The sequence below is a fragment of the Anolis sagrei genome, chromosome 4 (assembly GCF_037176765.1).
Source record: "Anolis sagrei isolate rAnoSag1 chromosome 4, rAnoSag1.mat, whole genome shotgun sequence".
NCBI lineage: Eukaryota > Metazoa > Chordata > Lepidosauria > Squamata > Dactyloidae > Anolis > Anolis sagrei.
In genome coordinates, this window is record NC_090024.1 from 13,340,242 (window position 1) to 13,359,433 (window position 19,192).

The window sequence follows — 19,192 nt, forward strand, 5'->3', positions numbered from 1 at the left end:
GCAGCCTTCAATACCCTGCAGCTCCGTGAAGGTCAACCTCCTTCACCAAGTCTGGCCTCCTTAATGAGAGCATTCACACCCCCCCCCCCAACTTGGTTGCTTCACTACATTGGCTATTGCTGCAAGTAATGACAGTGTGAATAAATTGTCAATATTTGCTTGAGATAGTGCTTAAAGTTCTGGAGGGACTCTTAATTTTTTGCATCTCATAGACTTAGCATGGGGATTCGGTTAACCAGTTAAAATTCATGAGTAAACCAGGTTTTTTTTAAAAAAATCTGAAACATTTCGGGAGGGGTTTGAACCCCTAAAACCACCCCCTCGCTACAGGCCTGCTAGCAAGGGTCTGACAAGGAGTTGCTTTTAGCTGGTGAAATAGTAACAATGACTGCCCCGGAGGACAGAGCAACAGTACAAAATGGCATTGAGGTTCTTCCCCACCAGAACCTCAAAGTGTGGTGCTCCCATTGTATATCCAGAGCAGCTCCAGAGCAGACTACTTTAGACTACACCTGGATTATTTCACCTAATTGTCAGGGTCTGCAGCCTTTCTTCCAAAGCATGGTCAAAGGCAGTCAAGCTGAAGTCTGTCCAAGGCAAAAGGAGCAAGCAAAGCAAATTCCAATGTTTGTTCCAGAAGGTCAAATGCAGAGTCTCACCGAAAAGTCCAAGTTAGAAATCTAAAGAACATGGTCCAATGTTCAGTGTACAATTGTCACCAAAGATTATTAGCTGTAGCACCAACACAGCGATTGCTTCCAGCAACAAACCATTACAAACATCAACCCTTTATGCTGTTCCTGGAAAGTCCTTACAGCTATGAGATTCTCTTTTGAGCCAGCCAATTGGACCTTTGCAGCTGGACAGCATCAATCCTAAGCTGAAGCTGTGTGGGGAGAGTTAACTCCTGCTCTTTCTCCTGAAGAGTCTCATACTCAGGTACTTCCATTCCTGGAGGATCTTGCCCCTACTCAGCAGTAGCAATGTCTACTATCAGGCTGCTCATTCACCTGGAGCTCAGATTCCTCTGCTGGGAGGAAATCCTCCTCCCCACCATCCTTTTCTTGCCCCAAGTTCCTGACACTGATGTAGATGCAACCATAATTACAGTTAGCTTGACTTGATCAAAGAAGCCATAGATTTGTGTCTGCAAAGCCTGAGCAGGGATGTTGATATCCAAAGCCTTGAAGTTCTTTCACTTCCAGAGTTGACATGGGTCAAAGTGGCATAAAATGGCAAAAAATAACAGCAAAAAGATTTAAAAGACATAGTCCAGTTAGGATAGGACAAGCTGACTAATCCTGGAGCCACACAGCTATAAGCAAGGAAGGAATACTGTTTTAAAATAATGGTAGCCCATCAAAATGCTTAAAGGCACAATCTCTCCCACTGGTGAATGGTCAAACATCACTGTCAATTGGCCTTGATGAAAGCAATAATGAATGACTCAATACGAATTCCATTTAAGATAGTCTTGCTTAGAGTACTCAGGGTGCCAGCAGAAGAATCCTGGAAGCATTCCAGAAAGAGCTTGTCAGAAGCTTTAAAACACACAAACCGCACTATTAGCTTTAGCTTGTCAGCAGTCAGTGAGCAAAGCATGGTGGAGAACAGATTAGCACTCTTTCTTCCAAATGTTTGTTCCAACTTTGAAGGTCATTGTGAGATTACCACTCTTTTCTCCTCAACGCATTTTGATTATACGTAATAGCTATCGCTCTTTAGTTTGCACTGACAAACACAGGCACAATATGTCTTTTCTGCATGCTAAAGTTAATATTTCCTGCTTAATGTGGTTATCGGGTAGCTTGGTAGCAGAACCTACAAGATTTAATCAGTCAACTCAACCACTAAAACAAAACATATATATATTAATAAATTAAGCATCAAAGTTCTTTGTGACGTATGCATTCCATGAACCAAGATTCTTTTGTCTGCCAACCCACGAAGAAACACACGAGAATAAAAGACACAACACCAATGCGTTGGATTCAAATTGGGCAACTTTTATTTAACGTTACCTATTTAAGTTCTTAACTTAACTCAAGGGTGTAAGGAACTGGTGTCACCTAACCCAGGTAGTATCACTACCTGATAATAACAATTTCCGGGCGAAGCACCTGGGTTTCGGTAATCAAACCGTATCACCATCAAGGGAAAGGAATGAGGAGTCTCTTCCAGAGCTCTTGTATCGAGACTCCTTCCCATTAAAGGCCATTAACAACACCTCACCCCTTTAAACTGTAGGTGAGTGTTTAACTTAAGGGCCTTTCACCCCTTAAGGGGTGCCCTAGGTGCACACCGACTAAAGGAATTTCCCTATCTATTTACGCCTGGCCTATTTAAAGCGTAGCCCACTTCCTCTATCTAGCCCCTAAACAGTATAGGGTAGGCAAACCCCCCCCCCCCTATAAAAACAAGAAGAGGAAAAAATTCCTACCCGGTTCCGCAGGCAACCGCACGATATACTGTTAATGGGCGGGAGTGGTGGGCCAACTTCCAGGCGCGGAATGAGCCTGGGAGGGCCTGGCCTGTGCTATCAGGCCACGCCCCCGGATGTTCTGGAGGGTTCCTCCAGAACTCCTCCCTGCCTCGTGTGAGGCAGACAAATGTTTTTTCTCTCCCCATTTCTTGGGGAGAGGAAAACTGTTGTCTGCCAACCCACGAAGAAACACACGAGAATAAAAGACACAACACCAATGCGTTGGATTCAAATTGGGCAACTTTTATTTAACGTTACCTATTTAAGTTCTTAACTTAACTCAAGGGTGTAAGGAACTGGTGTCACCTAACCCAGGTAGTATCACTACCCGATAATAACAATTTCCGGGCGAAGCACCTGGGTTTCGGTAATCAAACCGTATCACCATCAAGGGAAAGGAATGAGGAGTCTCTTCCAGAGCTCTTGTATCGAGACTCCTTCCCATTAAAGGCCATTAACAACACCTCACCCCTTTAAACTGTAGGTGAATGTTTAACTTAAGGGCCTTTCACCCCTTAAGGGGTGCCCTAGGTGCACACCGACTAAAGGAATTTCCCTATCTATTTACGCCACGGATTGGGGGCAAATGTCCATTTCGCCCCCATCCCCCACCAATTCCTCTAACACCCCTAAAATACCTTCCTGTAAATCTAACCGAAATCGTTGGTTGCCCAATTCCGAAAGACGTACTCCAAAACCCCGATACAACCTCTCGTCGTCATGAGTGATGTTTGGGTGCTCAATGTAACGACCCCTCTGATGGATCCGAACAATCACATGGCCCGAGTCACTCGTATCCTGGCTTTCTCAAGCCTTCCCATGTCGCCTCTGCACTTGCGACGAGGTATGATAGCGGACAAACGACGTGCACCCTGGGCCATGACCAACAAATCCTTCGAATGTCCGCCCGTGGATCAGAACAATCACATGGCCCGAGTCACTCGTTTTGTGGCTTTCTGAAGCCTTCCCACGTCGCCTCTGTACTTGCGACGAGGTATGATAGCAGACCAAACGACGTGCACCCTGGGCCATGACCAACAAATCCTTAGAATGTCCGCCCGTGGCTCAGAACAATCACATGGCCCGAGTCACTCGTTTTCTGGCTTTCTGAAGCCTTCCCACGTCGCCTCTGTACTTGCGACGAGGTATGATAGCAGACCAAACGACGTGCACCCTGGGCCATGACCAACGGTGGATAACCAACACATCAGGAGAAACACCCACTCCTGGTAACAAACAACAAAGGGAACACAAACCGTCCCAATGCAATGCAGTCAACGCCGCTGCATGATATAACACCTGCTCATAAACTGATGTGTGCTAAAGCCGCCAGCCAGTAATTTGCTGCAGCTCTGTAAGGCTAACTTTCCAGCCAGCAACTAAGCGGACCCGCCTTGATTGGGCTGGGGCCCTTTTGGAACAGTAACTTGTCCAGGGTTCCTTCTATTGAACTGGGCACCTCTTGGCCCACTTCTTGTGGGTTTTCCCTTGTAACAACTATTGGTTGCGTGGTTACCCTGGCATATTGCACAGGCGTGCTGATATTTACAAACCTCGCGGGCGCAAGCTCCCTGGGCCGCGTATTCCCAGCACATAGCCTTTTGCCTTTGCGGCTGTTGTGCTGGGCCTCCCTGCCGAAAGGGCTGACTCTCTTTAGTGTTCTGTATAGTATGGCCGCTATCGGCCTTCTCACCAGAAACTGCTCTGGTTGTATTCATTACCTCCATCCACAATTGACTGTCGATGAGGTCCCATCGCTTGTTAGGCATCGTGGCAGCCTCAGAACGAAAGCGGCTATCGTAAACAAGCCACGCCTGACCAGTGTAGTTGACATATGCCCCATATATTATATTATACCGTTTGCGGTGTCGGGGCCGGAGGATCTTGTTCCCTCTGATTGGGCTCCGGTTGGCTGTTGTGATCAACTTCTTGTGTCGCAGCTGCTCGGGCGGCCTCTAGAACAGACATGCGGGAGAGCAGATTTTTAAAAATTATCTTCCTGCTAGCCTGCCGCGCAGGGCGCGGCCCAGCCTCCCTCGTTGAAAGCCCCCTCTCCCTCTCAAATTTGTCCATCCTAGCCATAAGAGCATTCAATTCTTCGGCTGAAACGTCCTCCTCCTCCGATGATGATTCCCTAGGAGGGAGGGGACGCTTCGCCGGAGTCTTCTTGGCAGGTCCCTTTCCTTTAGGGCCGCCCACATTCTTCCTCGGCGTCATCCTGAAAGAAAAATTACCAGTGACTGTGTCAATAAGTATAAAGCGCCAGTAAAACAAGTTGACAATGACTTTATCACTATGTGTATATATATATATATATATATAGGGCAATGCAGAAAGGCTTAAATCTATGCCTCACCGACTGTTGTATAGTTATAACTTAAGTGACCTAAGGCTCACCTTAAGTTCCCCATGGAATAAACCACTGTTCAAGCAACTAATATGCTATTTACCAGCGTCCGCTTTGCCTAAAGGCGGAGCTCTCTAGTGCCTTCGTAAGGGAAGCCCAGGCTAGGCCGGGGCATATTGATCAACTCACATTTGCACTGAGTCTCGCTGTGAGGTTATCACAAGTTGGGGCTGACCCCAGAAGCTCACCCTGTACCCAAGTAGTCAGAGCCTACAGTTGGGCCTACTGATCAATTCTTATTTGCATTGAGTCTCACTGTGAGGCTATCACAAGTTGAGGCTGACCTCAGAGCTCGCCCGCACCCAAGTAAACAGAGTCTACCGTTGGGGCCTATGGATCTACTCACAATTGCATTTATTGCTGCTTAAGTGTTGATTTTTATTTTATATACATATGCATTGAGTCTCACTGTGATGCTATCGCAAGTTGGGGCTGACATCAGGAGCTCTCCCGCACCCAAGCAGCCAGAGCCTACCGTTGGGGCCTATTGATCTACTCACATTTGCATTTATTGATGTTTAAGTGTTGGTTTTCATTCTATATACCTATGCATTGAGTCTCACTGTGAGGCTATCACAAGTTGGGGCTGACATCAGGAGCTCTCCCGCACTCAAATAGACCGAGCCTACCGTTGGGCCTATTGATCTAATCACATTTGCATTTATTACTACTTAAGTGTTGATTTTTATTTTATATACATATGTCTTGAGTCCCACTGTGAGGCTATCACAAGTTGGGGCTGACATCAGGAGCTCTCCCGCACCCAAGCAGCCAGAGCCTACCGTCGGGGCCTATTGATCTACTCACATTTGCATTTATTGATGTTTAAGTGTTGGTTTCCATTCTATATACCTATGCATTGAGTCTCACTGTGAGGCTATCACAAGTTGGGGCTGACATCGGGAGCTCTCCCGCACTCAAGTAGACCGAGCCTACCGTTGAGTCTATTGATCTAACCACATTTGCATTTATTACTACTTAAGTGTTGATTTTTATTTTATATACCTATGCCTTGAGTCTCGCTGTGAGGCTATCACAAGTTGGAGCTGACATCAGGAGCTCTTCCGCACCCAAGTAGCCAGAGCCTACCGTTGGGGCCTATTGATCTACTCACATTTGCATTTATTGCTGCTTTAAGTGTTGGTTTTTATTTTATATACATATATATACACATACACATAGATATCCATATACATGGATACATACCTACAAACATATACATATATATATATATATATATATATATATATATATATATATATATATATACACACACACACACACACATATATACCTTTTTTTGGTATCAGAAGCTGGATCAAACAGCAGGAGCTCCCCCTCTGATCCTATTTAAAATAATAATATTATTTGGGGTGTATCAGAAGCTGGATCTAGCAGCAGGAGCTCTCTCCCTGCTCCATTTTTTTTGTTTTTTTGTTTTGTTTTGTTTTTTGGTATCAGAAGCTGGATCAAACAGCAGGAGCTCCCCCTCTGATCCTATTTAAAATAATAATATTATTTGGGGTGTATCAGAAGCTGGATCTAGCAGCAGGAGCTCTCTCCCTGCTCCATTTTTTTTGTTTTTTGTTTTTGTTTTTGTTTTTTTGTTTTTTGCTATCAGAAGCTGGATCAAACAGCAGGAGCTCCCTCTCTGATCCTATTTAAAATTATATATATATATATAATATATAATATATATATGTTGGTATCAGAAGCTGGATCTAACAGCAGGAGCTCTCTCCCTGATCCATTTTTTTTTGAGAGCTGTGGCTAACATCGGGAGCTCGCTCCGCTCCCGAATAAGAACTATCGACCTTAGGTCAGCAACCTCTGTAGCCAAGGGTATAACTCCCCTATTACCTGTGTAACGTTGTATATTTAACATCATACCTACTACATATAACACGCATCCGGCCCAAAATAAAGTAATTGAAATACCTTTCACTTTCATTTTGCCCCATGTGGCAAACGAAATTGGGCCTAACCTAAAATGGCAGCCGCCCCATCTCCCACAATGGCCTCCATCAACGGCCCGGACGGCGACCAAAATTGACGCTGCGGGCCCCGGCAGTGACGGATGCCAATTCAACACGAACCCTATTGCCAGAACCCTCAGGTAGCTCGAGGCCGGGCCCAATCCTAGGCCACGGTGACCATGCGCCAGGGAATGTCGATGGCCGGCTAGCCGCCTGCCAAGCCGCCCAGCTCCAGGCCCCTGGCCACATGTGCCCTTGTTTGCCATAACCAAGGCCTCTGTGAAGGGCCCTGAAGGGCCCAGCCTTCGTCCGGGAGGGGGGTGGGTGGGTGAAGCCTCCCTCCCCCAGGACCCCTGTACAGACCTGTAGATGCTCTTCTTATCCCCTTAACCTCTTTTCTTCTCTTCTTTGCTGAACCTCTTCAGGCTTCTTGCCTTCGCTCTTCTCTGCAACCTCTCTCCCCAACTTCCAGGCGTGGAATGAGCCTGGGAGGGCCTGGCCTGTGCTATCAGGCCACGCCCCCGGATGTTCTGGAGGGTTCCTCCAGAACTCCTCCCTGCCTCGTGTGAGGCAGACAAATGTTTTTTCTCTCCCCATTTCTTGGGGAGAGGAAAACTGTTGTGCTAATAGAGTAGTGCAGTAGTTGTGCGATGCTGCTTTCTTTGTTAGTGAATTGCAATATTGTGGTACCAAATGCCAAAATGATTCATACATGATTCGTAAATTATTCATAAATCTGAATTAATTTCTATATGGAGAAATATAAGGTACTACACTCAAGCAGAAAATACGAAATGCACATGTTTAAGATGGGTGATGTTTGGCTTGATAACAGTACATATGAAAGGGATCTAGGCGTTTTAGCAGACAACATGCCCAACATAAATCAACATTGTGATTTGCCCGTGGAGTTCTAGGCTGCGTTGATAGAAGTATAGCATTTAGTTTGAGGGACATAGCAATAGCATTCTATTCTGCTTTCTTGAAACTCAATCTGGAGAAGGGCAACCAAAATGACCAAAGGTTTGGAAGCCCTGTCCTGTCAGAAATGGTTTAGGGAGCTGGGTATGTTTAGAAATGACATCATAGCTGGTGATGTCTATGGCCCCATCTACAGTACCATATAATGCAGTTTGAAACTGCATTATATGGCAATGTAGATGTGACCATTGTGTCTAAAGTGGGTGTTCCATGTTACAATCAGCAAATGACCCAGAAAAAAGGCAGTTGTAGTAAAGGGCTGTTGAGTAGTTGCTTCAGCCAACTACATTAATTTTAAAGTAGATCTATCCTTTCAATATTGCCTGGAAATGAACCTGTAGCCAGTGCATGAACCTGATGTTGCTATTCCATATCAGACCAAAATGTCCACCATTTTTCTGTCTGAATGTGTGTAAACAGCTCCAACAGAATAGTAACTAATATTTTTAACCATAATTTGACTGAATTTTTGTGTAGCCACTGGGAAAAATATGTTACACAGATACTGGAAGCTACCCTTCGGCCTGTGTATCTATAGTTTTCTGACCTCATGCTACAGTAGTAGAGCCTTTGCATGTATATTTTTGCTCTGGTGCTTGAGCCTAGCATCATGATGGCTAGGATTACTTCAGTCACGCATAGGTTGTTATTTCTGCAACATTTGCAGTTGGCAACAAGGTTCAAGGAGAGACAATATCACACCCATCTTGTTCTATGCTACTAATCCTCAGAAATAACAGGAGAGCTCACCTTCTACCTTTGCCGGCTCAATATTGCTGCCAACCGACATGGAAGTTTGGCCAAACTATGAATGGATCCACATGGCTAAGCTCTGTCCCAAATGATTTCATTAAGCTGTGAAAAGAAAGAAATATAGTTGACATGAAAACATACTGCATAGTGCTAAAGGTGCCAGAAAGTAAGTTATTTTTCCCAAAGAAATATGATTGCTATCAAATATGTTTCTTCTGAGCTGTCACCTCTGCGGTAAGGTGAATGTCCTGCCAACTGAGCCATGCACCATCTGAGACTGGGAAAACATACTGGATTTCTAAATGTGTAGTTTCTGAATTGTTGTAAGGCATTCATGGAAGGGGACGATAGCTGGATAATGAAGAAATCTGATAGGAAGAGGACTGACTCAACGTGAATGTGGTGCTGGAAATAAATCCTAATGATACTCTGAATGACTGAAATGACAAATAAATTGATCAAAGAGCAAATCAAGCCTGAACTCTTTTAGAAGCCAAAATGGCCAAACTGAACCTATCAAACTATGAGGAGTGGATTAAAGAGCTGGGCATGTTTAGCCTACAGAAGAGAAGGCTAAAGAGACATGATGAAGGCCATGTATAAATATGTGAAGGGAAGTCATAGGGAAGAGGGAGCAAGCTTGTTTTCTGCTGCCCTGGAGACCAGTACACGGAACAATGGCTTCAAAACACAGGAAAGGAGATTCCACCTGAACATGAGGAAGAACTGCTTAACCGTGAGAGCTGTTCAGCAGTGGAACTCTCTGCCCTGGAGTGTGGTGGAGGCTCCTTCTTTGGAGGCTTTTAAATAGAGGCTGGATAGCCAACTGTTGGGGGTTGTTTGAATGTGATTTTCCTGATTCTTGGCTGGGGGTTGGACTGGATGGTGCAAGAGGTCTCTTCCAACTCAGTGATTCTATGATACTTTAGGCATACAATGAGATCACATGACTCATCATTCAACTTGATATGGTAGAAGGCCATAGGGCTACAAGTGGGTCAATTCAGCCAAGAATACTACAACAAAGTTTGTAAGACATCAGTAGAGCTCTTAATATCAGGGCAACTGGGAGGCCTCTCATTTATAGTGTAGCTGTCGTCAAAGCTGAACTGATATCAATGAACAACAGCAAGAAACACTTGTAAAGGTTGCTACTTTGGATTGCACCTCTCCAAACTTCTCAATTGCTATAGTAGCCATGGAGGTTATGAAAGAAATATTTTTCTTTAAAAAAAGCAATAGCAAAATTCTGCAAATAATTGAAAAGAAAATAAATGAGTTGGCTAAAAGTATCCATTCTTTATATTCATAAGAAAAACCAGCAAATAAGATATATGCTGCTGCCCTGAGCATGCCAAATCTTGTCTGATGTCAGGAGTTAAAGAGTTCAGCCTTGTCAGTATATAAATAGGAGACCACCTTCTATTTGTCCATCCATCACTTTATTTTTATCTCACCTTAATCTCAGGCTGGGGGCCCTTCCACACAGTCACAGAATATCAAGGCAGAAAATCCCACAATATTTGCTTTGAACAGGGTTATTTGAGTCCACACTATCATATATTCCAGTTCAAAACAGATAATGTGGGGATTTATTCAGCTTTGTGGAAGGGACCTGGGACTAAAGGTGATTTACAAAAAGAAAGAGAATGCAATAATAGCATATCCTTAGAAAGTGTTGAGACTAAAAGATGACTAAATCACTACAGAATTAAACCCAATTCAAATCTTACTTTAAGACTTGTCATTGTTGGAGTTGTTTCCGACCTAATAGCAACCCTATCTTGGGGTTTTCTTAGCAAGATTTGTTCAGAACTATGCTTGTGAAGGATAGAGAGAGTGACTTCCCCATAGATCTTAAAGCTTGGTTAGGTTCATATGTGAAGATATGTTGATCTTGGTTAGTGAGCCTGACCAAGTCCATGTTGACAATATGTAGCTGACCTCTCCACATGTTTTATACTGTTTGCTGGGATCTATCATTTATGCTATGGTAGAAATACTGTGACTGCAATATTAAGGTCAGCAATCTGAAATGAGGATTGCATATAATGCCAGATCATGAGAACATGCTCTTAAACAACACATAAGTCCTAGATACATTCTGTTCTGATCACATAGACCTCAGATAAGGCTTACGATATGATATTGCTGTGGCTTGGTTAATGTTTTGACCAATGTTATTGTTTGTTGTCCATTTGCCTTCAATTCCTGTGCAATTTTGAAAGTATTCCAGATTTGTTGTCCTGTCTGGGAGAAGGAGAAGAATCGGTTCTATATAACAATGCCAGCTCTAATGTTATAATTAAAGGGAATAAGTTATAAATTGTCTAAAAGAGAATTCTAAGTCCCTTGCCAAACTATAAATCCTAGAAACACATAGGATGGACCTATGCCAGTTAACAGTGCTATAAAATAATTGGAGCAGTGCAGTTATTTTGGCTGCATTAAAATACATGGGTTGATTGAGTCAAATCTCTCTGAATGCCTGAAATGATTCACTAGACTAGCTCTCATTCTTAGATGTGTTAATGGTGAAAAGATCAAGCCATAAAGATGTGTTGAAATGAATTGCTTTTTTGCTATAGTTCCCTTCAGATTGGACTCCTTGCACATCTTGCAGATTTCTGGTTTGATTTTCTTTCCTGCCCAGATGTCTCTGAGTTTTGTTTTTTGTTTTTTGTGATGTCTATCCTTTGTGGGTGGCTTCCTTTGGGACAGTTTGTTCTTCTCCTCTCTTCCAAGCAAGAATACTGCCAACCAAGCTAACCAGGGTGATTATGTCATTGTGGTATCACGTTGTGCTGTAGATATTTGCACTGAATAGTTAATGATCACATCAGCTTTGTTTTCTCCCTTTTCATTATGTATTTAAAGGGCCAGAATATAATTAGGTTGTTACATTGCCTCCTTTGCAGTAGGGCTATGGAACACTACTAAGACTGTTATTCTAGTTTTTCTTTGCATTTTGAGTGCTTGCTTTTCAGTTTTTAAAAAGTCGATGTATATCTTGACTTCCACATGGCAATTCCTCTCCTTGGTTTTCATCCAAAATTCCAAGGAGGTATTTAAGATGATGAACCCATAATAGTTTCACCGTCTTGGATAACTCATGTGTAGACATCATAATTAATGGTAAGGCTAGTTGTAAACAGTTTTTAGTTAATATATAGAAAGATAATCTGTTCTTCTGTTAGGTATTTTATTTTGAGTTTGTGTGTGAGAGGATATGCATACACACACACACACACAAACACACACATATGCATATTTTAAAGGCATGAATGGTCAAGCATTTGATTTAGTTGAAATAAGTCTCAGGTTTCCAGTAGGCTGAGAGGACAGCAAGAGAACAATTGTCAGAAAAGTCCAGAAGTCATTTGCAAGGCAGTGGTCCTGATAAGCAAAGTCAGCAAGAAGTAAATCAGAGTCATAAACCATGCCAGTCCAAGGCCAAGAAAACAGGAATGTTGAGAAGTATTTCCAATCACAGAAATGGCTAACTGAAATCGACAATGCTGCAAAGGAGTGGTTTAGAGATTTATAGCCAGCTGTCTGTAGGCATTTAGTTAGGTCAGCGGCTCTTACTTAACAAGCCTCTGGAATTGGTGTTTTTATTTTATCACTCTGCAAAGGTTTCAGCACCATCCACATCTGCCAACTCCTGCTGGAGAGCAGGACTCTACACTGTCTTGGCTTTCAACTCCCCAGACTCAGTGAGACCAGAATCTATAGATTTTTTGGCAATCTCCCTGATACTCTTTGCTTAGTTGGGTCAACTCCATACGGCGAGTCACTACAGTCCAGAGAAGTCAAGATAATTGCTTGCTCTTCTGTAGCTCTTCTTTCTCCTTGCCTTATTATGACTTGCATCTTTCCATCGCATGGGAAAGGAGGCCTGCCTATCAGTAACAAAACTGTAGTATCCTCTCAAGGCAACTCCCAACAGTGTGATTTGTGAGTTCTTGGCCAACCTGCTCTTTCAATTTCAGCCTTATTCTGTCTTAATTCTCAGATCTTGCTACTAGGATATCTATTGCACTTCTACAATGTCAAGAAGGTCCTGACAGAAAACAGTTCTAGCATACCCATCCCAACTCACACTCATGCTTTTCTAATTTCATGGAGATTAAAATGACCATGGTTCTTTCTATTTCTGAGATGACTTTGTGAGATATCAACATGGGAAAAGTATCAACAACTTCTCATTCTGTTTTAGGAGATGAGACAAGTTATGCAACCATCACATTCCCACCCACCCTCTTTCACACTTTGTTTTATGAACATAAAGCTTAACACATACACAGAAGCACACATCATCTTAAGTCATCAGCAGCTCTGTTGTGTTCTTCTATCTTAACCAATGCAGCAACAAAGTTTCAGGGACAGATGGGGGAAAGAGCATTTAGGGAGAGGGACTGGAGATTGTCACTTGGCATAGGCTATGTGTGTGTATTTTTGTATTTTGGGTTTTTTAAAGGTAATTTGCTCTTCTTCATGGGAAAAAAACATGCTTCTACCAGGTAGTGTAAAATAGGTCAGAAGAAACAGCAGAGTCTTAATTTGATCATGGTGGAGGAAAAAAGTGATAGTGTTTCAATTTTGGGAGTCTGAGCATCACTGTAATTCTGGGGTTTAGTGTACAAGCGTGATCACTCAGTAGTGGTGTCTTGTGTCATGAATGACTTTTCAATGACTTTAAAGCATAGGTTCTTTTTATTGCAATTTCCAGTGTGAGAAGGTATATCAGGTTACAGAAAATATTTAGACAAAGAATGACATTAGACATACAGACATACAGATTCTATGCAACTACATTGGATTCACAATTACATGGCTAACGAACAAAGGGGAATTATATTTTCACTCAACATTCACACCACATGTACACGCATTCATCCTCAGGCATTCAAATATTGCCATATCATTTTCTCCCTCCTTGGAGAAGCACCTTTGAGGCCAGACCCTGCTTCCCTGCAGCCTGCCAACACATAGTTCCATAATGTCAAAAAGTCAAAATGCCGACATGCCAAAACGTCTTCCCTAAGAACAATGCCAAGGAACAGATCTCTTTTCATACAGCAGAACCTGACTCCCTGCACAAAATCCAAGACTCCAAAAGGGCACTTCTTCCTCTTCTCTTGAGAAAAAAGCCGCAAAATATCCAGAATTGTGCTTTTGCATAGCATATCTGACACTCTCCAAATACACCATCTCTCTCTTTCCCATGTAGCAGAGCATGGCAGGTGGAACAGACTCCTTGGTCTGCCAAGCATTATTAGACTGAGTCTTTTATACGAATATTCTACTGATGTAGACCCGAAGTTGTAAATTAATTATAGGCTTCTTCCATCCTGGCTCCATCTCAGTTTCCTGGCCAGCTGTTGATCTTCTTGATTGGTGTTGATCTTATGTTGACTTCCTTCTTAACACTGTAAACGTTTCTGTTATCACTGTCCAGTTCTTATCAGAGTTTGCTTTTCAGATCTTATAATCAGGTTCTAATCCCAGTCCATTAAACAGGTAGTCAGTCATTGCAGGCCTTAATATTTTACTGATATTTCCAAAATTATCAACTCCATTCATACATCCTTCCATTCTTCCATTCATTCCCACACATCATATTAAATCCACATTTATCAAATCTGCACATTGAATTTCTGATTACACTTGCACAGATGTGTCACCTAAAGAAGAGGTTGGGCATTTTGTACATAGTAATTTGGTCTCATTTAGTACAAGTTTACAGACATTAACTGGTGCCACTGTGAAAGGGCTCACACTTGTGTATGACTACACATGTACATTTAACCATGCATTCCATTGCACATTGGGTGTTGTGGTTTAGTTACACAGCACTGCCATTCAACACAGGATAAGAAGCAAATTTAAGAGTGTTATGCTCCACAAGCCTTATTTAGGGTCTCATCCATTATCCAGTTAATGCAACATGAAATTAGAATTCAAAAGGAGTCTAACTCTATGCTTCATCGTGTTTCATTTACCATATTTATTTTGAAACCCACTTATGATGAAATCTGTAATATTCCAAAATCTGAAACTTTTTTTTTTGCTGCCAGCCACCCATGTCTACCTTTGGAAGAGGGGTTAGTCACATTCCCAGCACTTCATGAGTTTTTCCTCAAGGAGCTTTGATGGGGTAAAGAGAAGAAGGGAAGGTGAGGAGGACTCCAGGTACAAAACGCACACACTGCACAACACTTCCATATTGTCTTCTGTGATTTTTTTCCCTTTTGGAGGTAATTCACACATTTTGGGAGGTGGAGATTGTGCAATTCATGGGGCCTGGAAAGATGGAGTACAACAAGGAAAGATGTTTTGGTAATTATATGTAATACTAGAGCTACAATGTATTGTCGAAGGCTTTCATGGCTGGAATCACTGGGTTGTTGTAGGTTTTTTCGGGCTATATGGCCATGGTCTAGAGGCATTCTCTACTAGGAGAGAATGTGTCTAGACCATGGCCATATAGCCCAAAAAAAACCTACAACCCACTAGAGTTACACTTTGCCTATATCTGCTATACAAACAATTCTGCTAAGGGTTCTACTTAAAAGAAATGAAAACAACTTCAGTGTTCTGCACAATCTCCCTAAAATCTGCTTAAAAGGAAAGCTCAGTACATGGAAAATTATATCCTTAGATTGTACATATTTTGTTGATCTTTGTATATTTGCGGCATTGAATGTTTACCAAAATTGGAAGCTGCTCTTAGTTCCCCTCAGGATGAGATGGAACAAGGTAGAAATAAAGTAACTAAGTGAATAAATAAATGTGTCCTGTCTCAATTGGGTCCCATTTTCATATGCTTATCACCTGCCCAGGTAATTTGGACTTCCTCTCTGCCCAAATAATTTGGCAAAACTATTGTCAGCACCAAACAGAGGGAAAGAGAAAGAGTACTGAAATGATAACAGGTGAAAGGCAGGAGGTTTCAGCTTCTCAAACTCCAAATGCTAACGTGTGTGTGTGTATCTCCCTCATAACCAGTGTTCGTATTTTGCACATCACTCAGTGAGGGACCATAGCAAGTGAAGAGAACAGAACAGCAAACCAATGATCTCTATAAATAAAATGACTGCAGCGCACACACAAGTGTGAATGAGTTTATATAACAGTTTGGGATTTGCTGTGATATTGGTGTAGGTGGTTCTTTTCTGCTGAGAAGCAACCCAAAAGGTTAAGAGAATGCAATAATTTTAGAGATGAAAGGAAACAAGCATATTTAGGTCTCAAACAATGCTTCAGTTTTTCAGTCACATCACTCACTGTCAGGCTTTCTTTTCCCTACCTCCACCCCTTGGTACTTCATCCAACTTGACTCAAGATGGTTTCAACCAGGCATGTATTCAAAAGAAAAGATTCAATTCAATCTTGTTTTCATGCTTTGGACAGATGATTGATTGGACTTGAGCTGTGTAATCCCTGGACTTTATTTCAGAATATCTGAGACTCTATGGTCCCTTCCACACAGCTGAATAAAATCCCACATTATCTGCTTTGAACTGGAATATATGGCAGTGTGGACTCAGATAGCCCAGTTCAAAACAGATATTGTGGGATTTTCTGCCTTGATATTTTGGGTTATATTGCTGTGTGGAAGGCCCTAAGTCTGCCCAATTATTTATGTAAGTAAATGAGCCAATTATAAGAACACTTTTTAACCCAATTAAGTAATAATTGTATGCCAACTATGACAAAGGGCCCTTCCACACTGCCCTTTATCACAGGATCTGGAATACAGAGTCCCCATTGCCAGATAATCTGGGATAAACAGATAATCTGAGATCAGCTCCCGGGATATAGGGGCAGTGTGGAAGGACCCAAACTCTCACACATTTCAGAGTTGGGGGTGTTCTTGAAAGTAGAGAGATTTGTTGTTGTTAATTCATCAATCATATTTACAATTTTGCCAACATTGCTACACTGCCTTCCAGGAATATTCATGTACAACAAAACCCAATTCGCAGTGAAGTGACTATAGAAAATTAAGAGGGAAGAGATGGAAAAAATGACTTCTGATTCTTATGTTGCTGTATATCCCTTCCAGTGAGGGAGACATAATTTTATGGATCGCAGCTTGACTTGGCAAAATGATCTGAGTTATTGGGCTTGGCCTCATGTAAGCCGCTCCGAGTCCCCATTGGGGAGATGGTGGCGGGGTATAAATAAAGATTTTTTATTATTATTATTATTAATGTAGGTCTGAGGGAGGGAATTCATATCAGCTCTACATTAACCATGGAGAGTTTCTGAAGGCCCTTCCACACAGCTATAGAACCCAGAATATCAAGGCAGAACATATTACAATATCTGTTTGCATAGAATCGTAGAGTTGGAAGAGACCTCATGAGCCATCCAGTCCAACCCCTGCCAAGAAGCAGGAAAATCGCATTCAAAGCACTCTCAACAGATAAACATCCAGCCTGTTTCGAAGCCTCCAAAGAATTTCATTTTTCTGCCTAAGTGGAGCATCTTGCATATGTCCCTGTTGAATCTCATTTTTGTTAATTTTGCCCCATCTCTCTAATCTGTTAAGATCATTTTGAATTCTGCTCCTGCCTTCTGGGTAATCTGAGGCCACGCTGCTGTATATTCCATTTCAAAGCAGATATTGTGGGATTTTATTCAGCTGTGTGGAAGGGTCCTGAATATTCACCCACCTCTTCTTGAGAATTGCTATTGTAGAAGATTTTTTTTTAAAAAAAGAAAGGCTAGAATGTATTATTTCAGTCACAGATGCACAACAGTTCTGTATTCAGAAACCGACTTAAAAGCTATTCTACTCCACCATAAGAAAAGTCAACAGATTGGGCAAACAAGGTCCATTGAGGGCCCTTCCACACAGCCCTATATCCCAGAATATCAAGGCAGGAAATCCCACAATGCCATTCAAAGCAGATATTATGGGATTTTCTGCCTTGTGGAAGGGCCCTCAGTCTAGTAGACATTATTGGTAACATCTCTCTAACTAAGCAATTGATTTAGGATACCATCACAAGCATTTATGAAGTGCAGAGTGAGGGAGGTATACACACATGCCCTGACACATACATACTGCATTGGCAAAGTCCTTCTTGATGCATTATGATGTAAACAGTAAAACTTTTCAGCATATGGTCAATTTATTGGGATCAACGTATTCAGTTACTTATTGAAAGCATGTGTCCTGAAATGAATTGGAGTTCTGTTAAAGGAATCAAACCAATATTAAAAGTTCCATTTCAAGCAGATTTGACTCACTATTACATTTCCAATCATTCATGTCTTCTCTAGTGTCCATTTATTATAATATAGGCACACCTGTCTTCTATTTAATTAATTTTCTAGTTCCTTTACTAGACAAAATTAGGTTTCTTAAAAATCCTCCATGTAAAAGGAACAGTGGAAGCACCTAATAGTGGATGTAAGTCTAATACCATTTAAATCTTTTACCCCAGTTATTATGACAGGGAATCCACAAAAGGTGTGGAGGATAGTTTGAACTAGTTAATAAATGCCAAAGAATAAATGAATAATTGAATTTCACTAGCTGGGAGTTAGGTAGAGCAACAGAAGCTTCCCAAAGGTCATTAGCATTTCCTCAGGAATGGAATTTCATATTAGGGTAACAGTCGCGTTGTTTTAGGAATCAGGGATTCCCATTGGACTAAAAGAGTAATCAGAGCAAAGCCAGATGCCTGATACTCTTTCTCTCCATGTTGGGGCACACAAAGTTCGAAAAAATTGAAAAAGTAATCGGAGGTTTCAGTATTGATCTACAACAGTGCTTCCCAACCTTGGGTCCCCAGATGTTTTTGGCCTACAACTCCCAGAAATCCCAGCCAGTTTACCAGCTGTTAGGATTTCTGGGAATTGTAGGCCAAAAACATCTGGGGACCCCAGGTTGAGAACCACTGATCTACAAGGAGAGAAGCTGTTTGAATCAATGTGAACTTCTCAATAGTTTTCAAAGACATTCCATGTATGGCTCATTGTGCTATTAGAGTGGACACATCTCTTGAGGCTTTATGTTTCTGCAATTAGGAGTGAAGGTAATGGATTATTCATAATTATTGTCTTCTCCAAGCTTTCCTGTCTTCTCATGATGTGGCCAAAGTACTTCATCTTTGCCTCTAATATCCTTCCCTCCAGTGAGCAGTTGGGCTTTGTTTCCTGGCGTATGGACTGTTTTGATCTTCTTGCGTTCCAAGGCACTCCCAGATTTTTCTTCCAGCATCACATTCAAAAGCATCTATCTTCCTTCGCTCAGCCTTCCTTATAGTCCAGCTCTCACATGCATAGGTTACTATGGGGAAGATCATTGCTTTACATACTGGGTAAATTTCAGAAAGACCAATAACAGTTTTTGATTTATAGAAATAAGAAAAAAATGTGGGGAGCATCTTTATGTTGTTTTTTTTTTTTTTTTGTCATGTCAGGAGTGACTGCAAGTCGCTCTTGGTGTGAGAAAATTGGCCGTCTGCAAGGACGTTGCCCAGGGGACGCCTGGATGATTTGATGTTTTTATCATCCTTGTGGGAGGCTTCTCTCATGTCCCCGCATGAGGAGTTGGAGCTGATAGAGGGAGCT

At 42.0% G+C, this 19,192-nt stretch overlaps 1 long non-coding RNA gene across 1 annotated transcript; it reads right to left on the reverse strand.

The window, feature by feature from the left end:
* Window positions 1-3,298: 3,298 nt before the first annotated feature.
* LOC137096909 (uncharacterized) lies at window positions 3,299-7,480 on the reverse strand. Its single transcript, XR_010909792.1, has 2 exons — window positions 7,229-7,480; window positions 3,299-4,700 (listed from the first exon to the last, which is right to left on the reverse strand). It is a non-coding gene; the product is annotated as an uncharacterized lncRNA (long non-coding RNA).
* Between the last annotated feature and the right edge of the window lie 11,712 nt (window positions 7,481-19,192).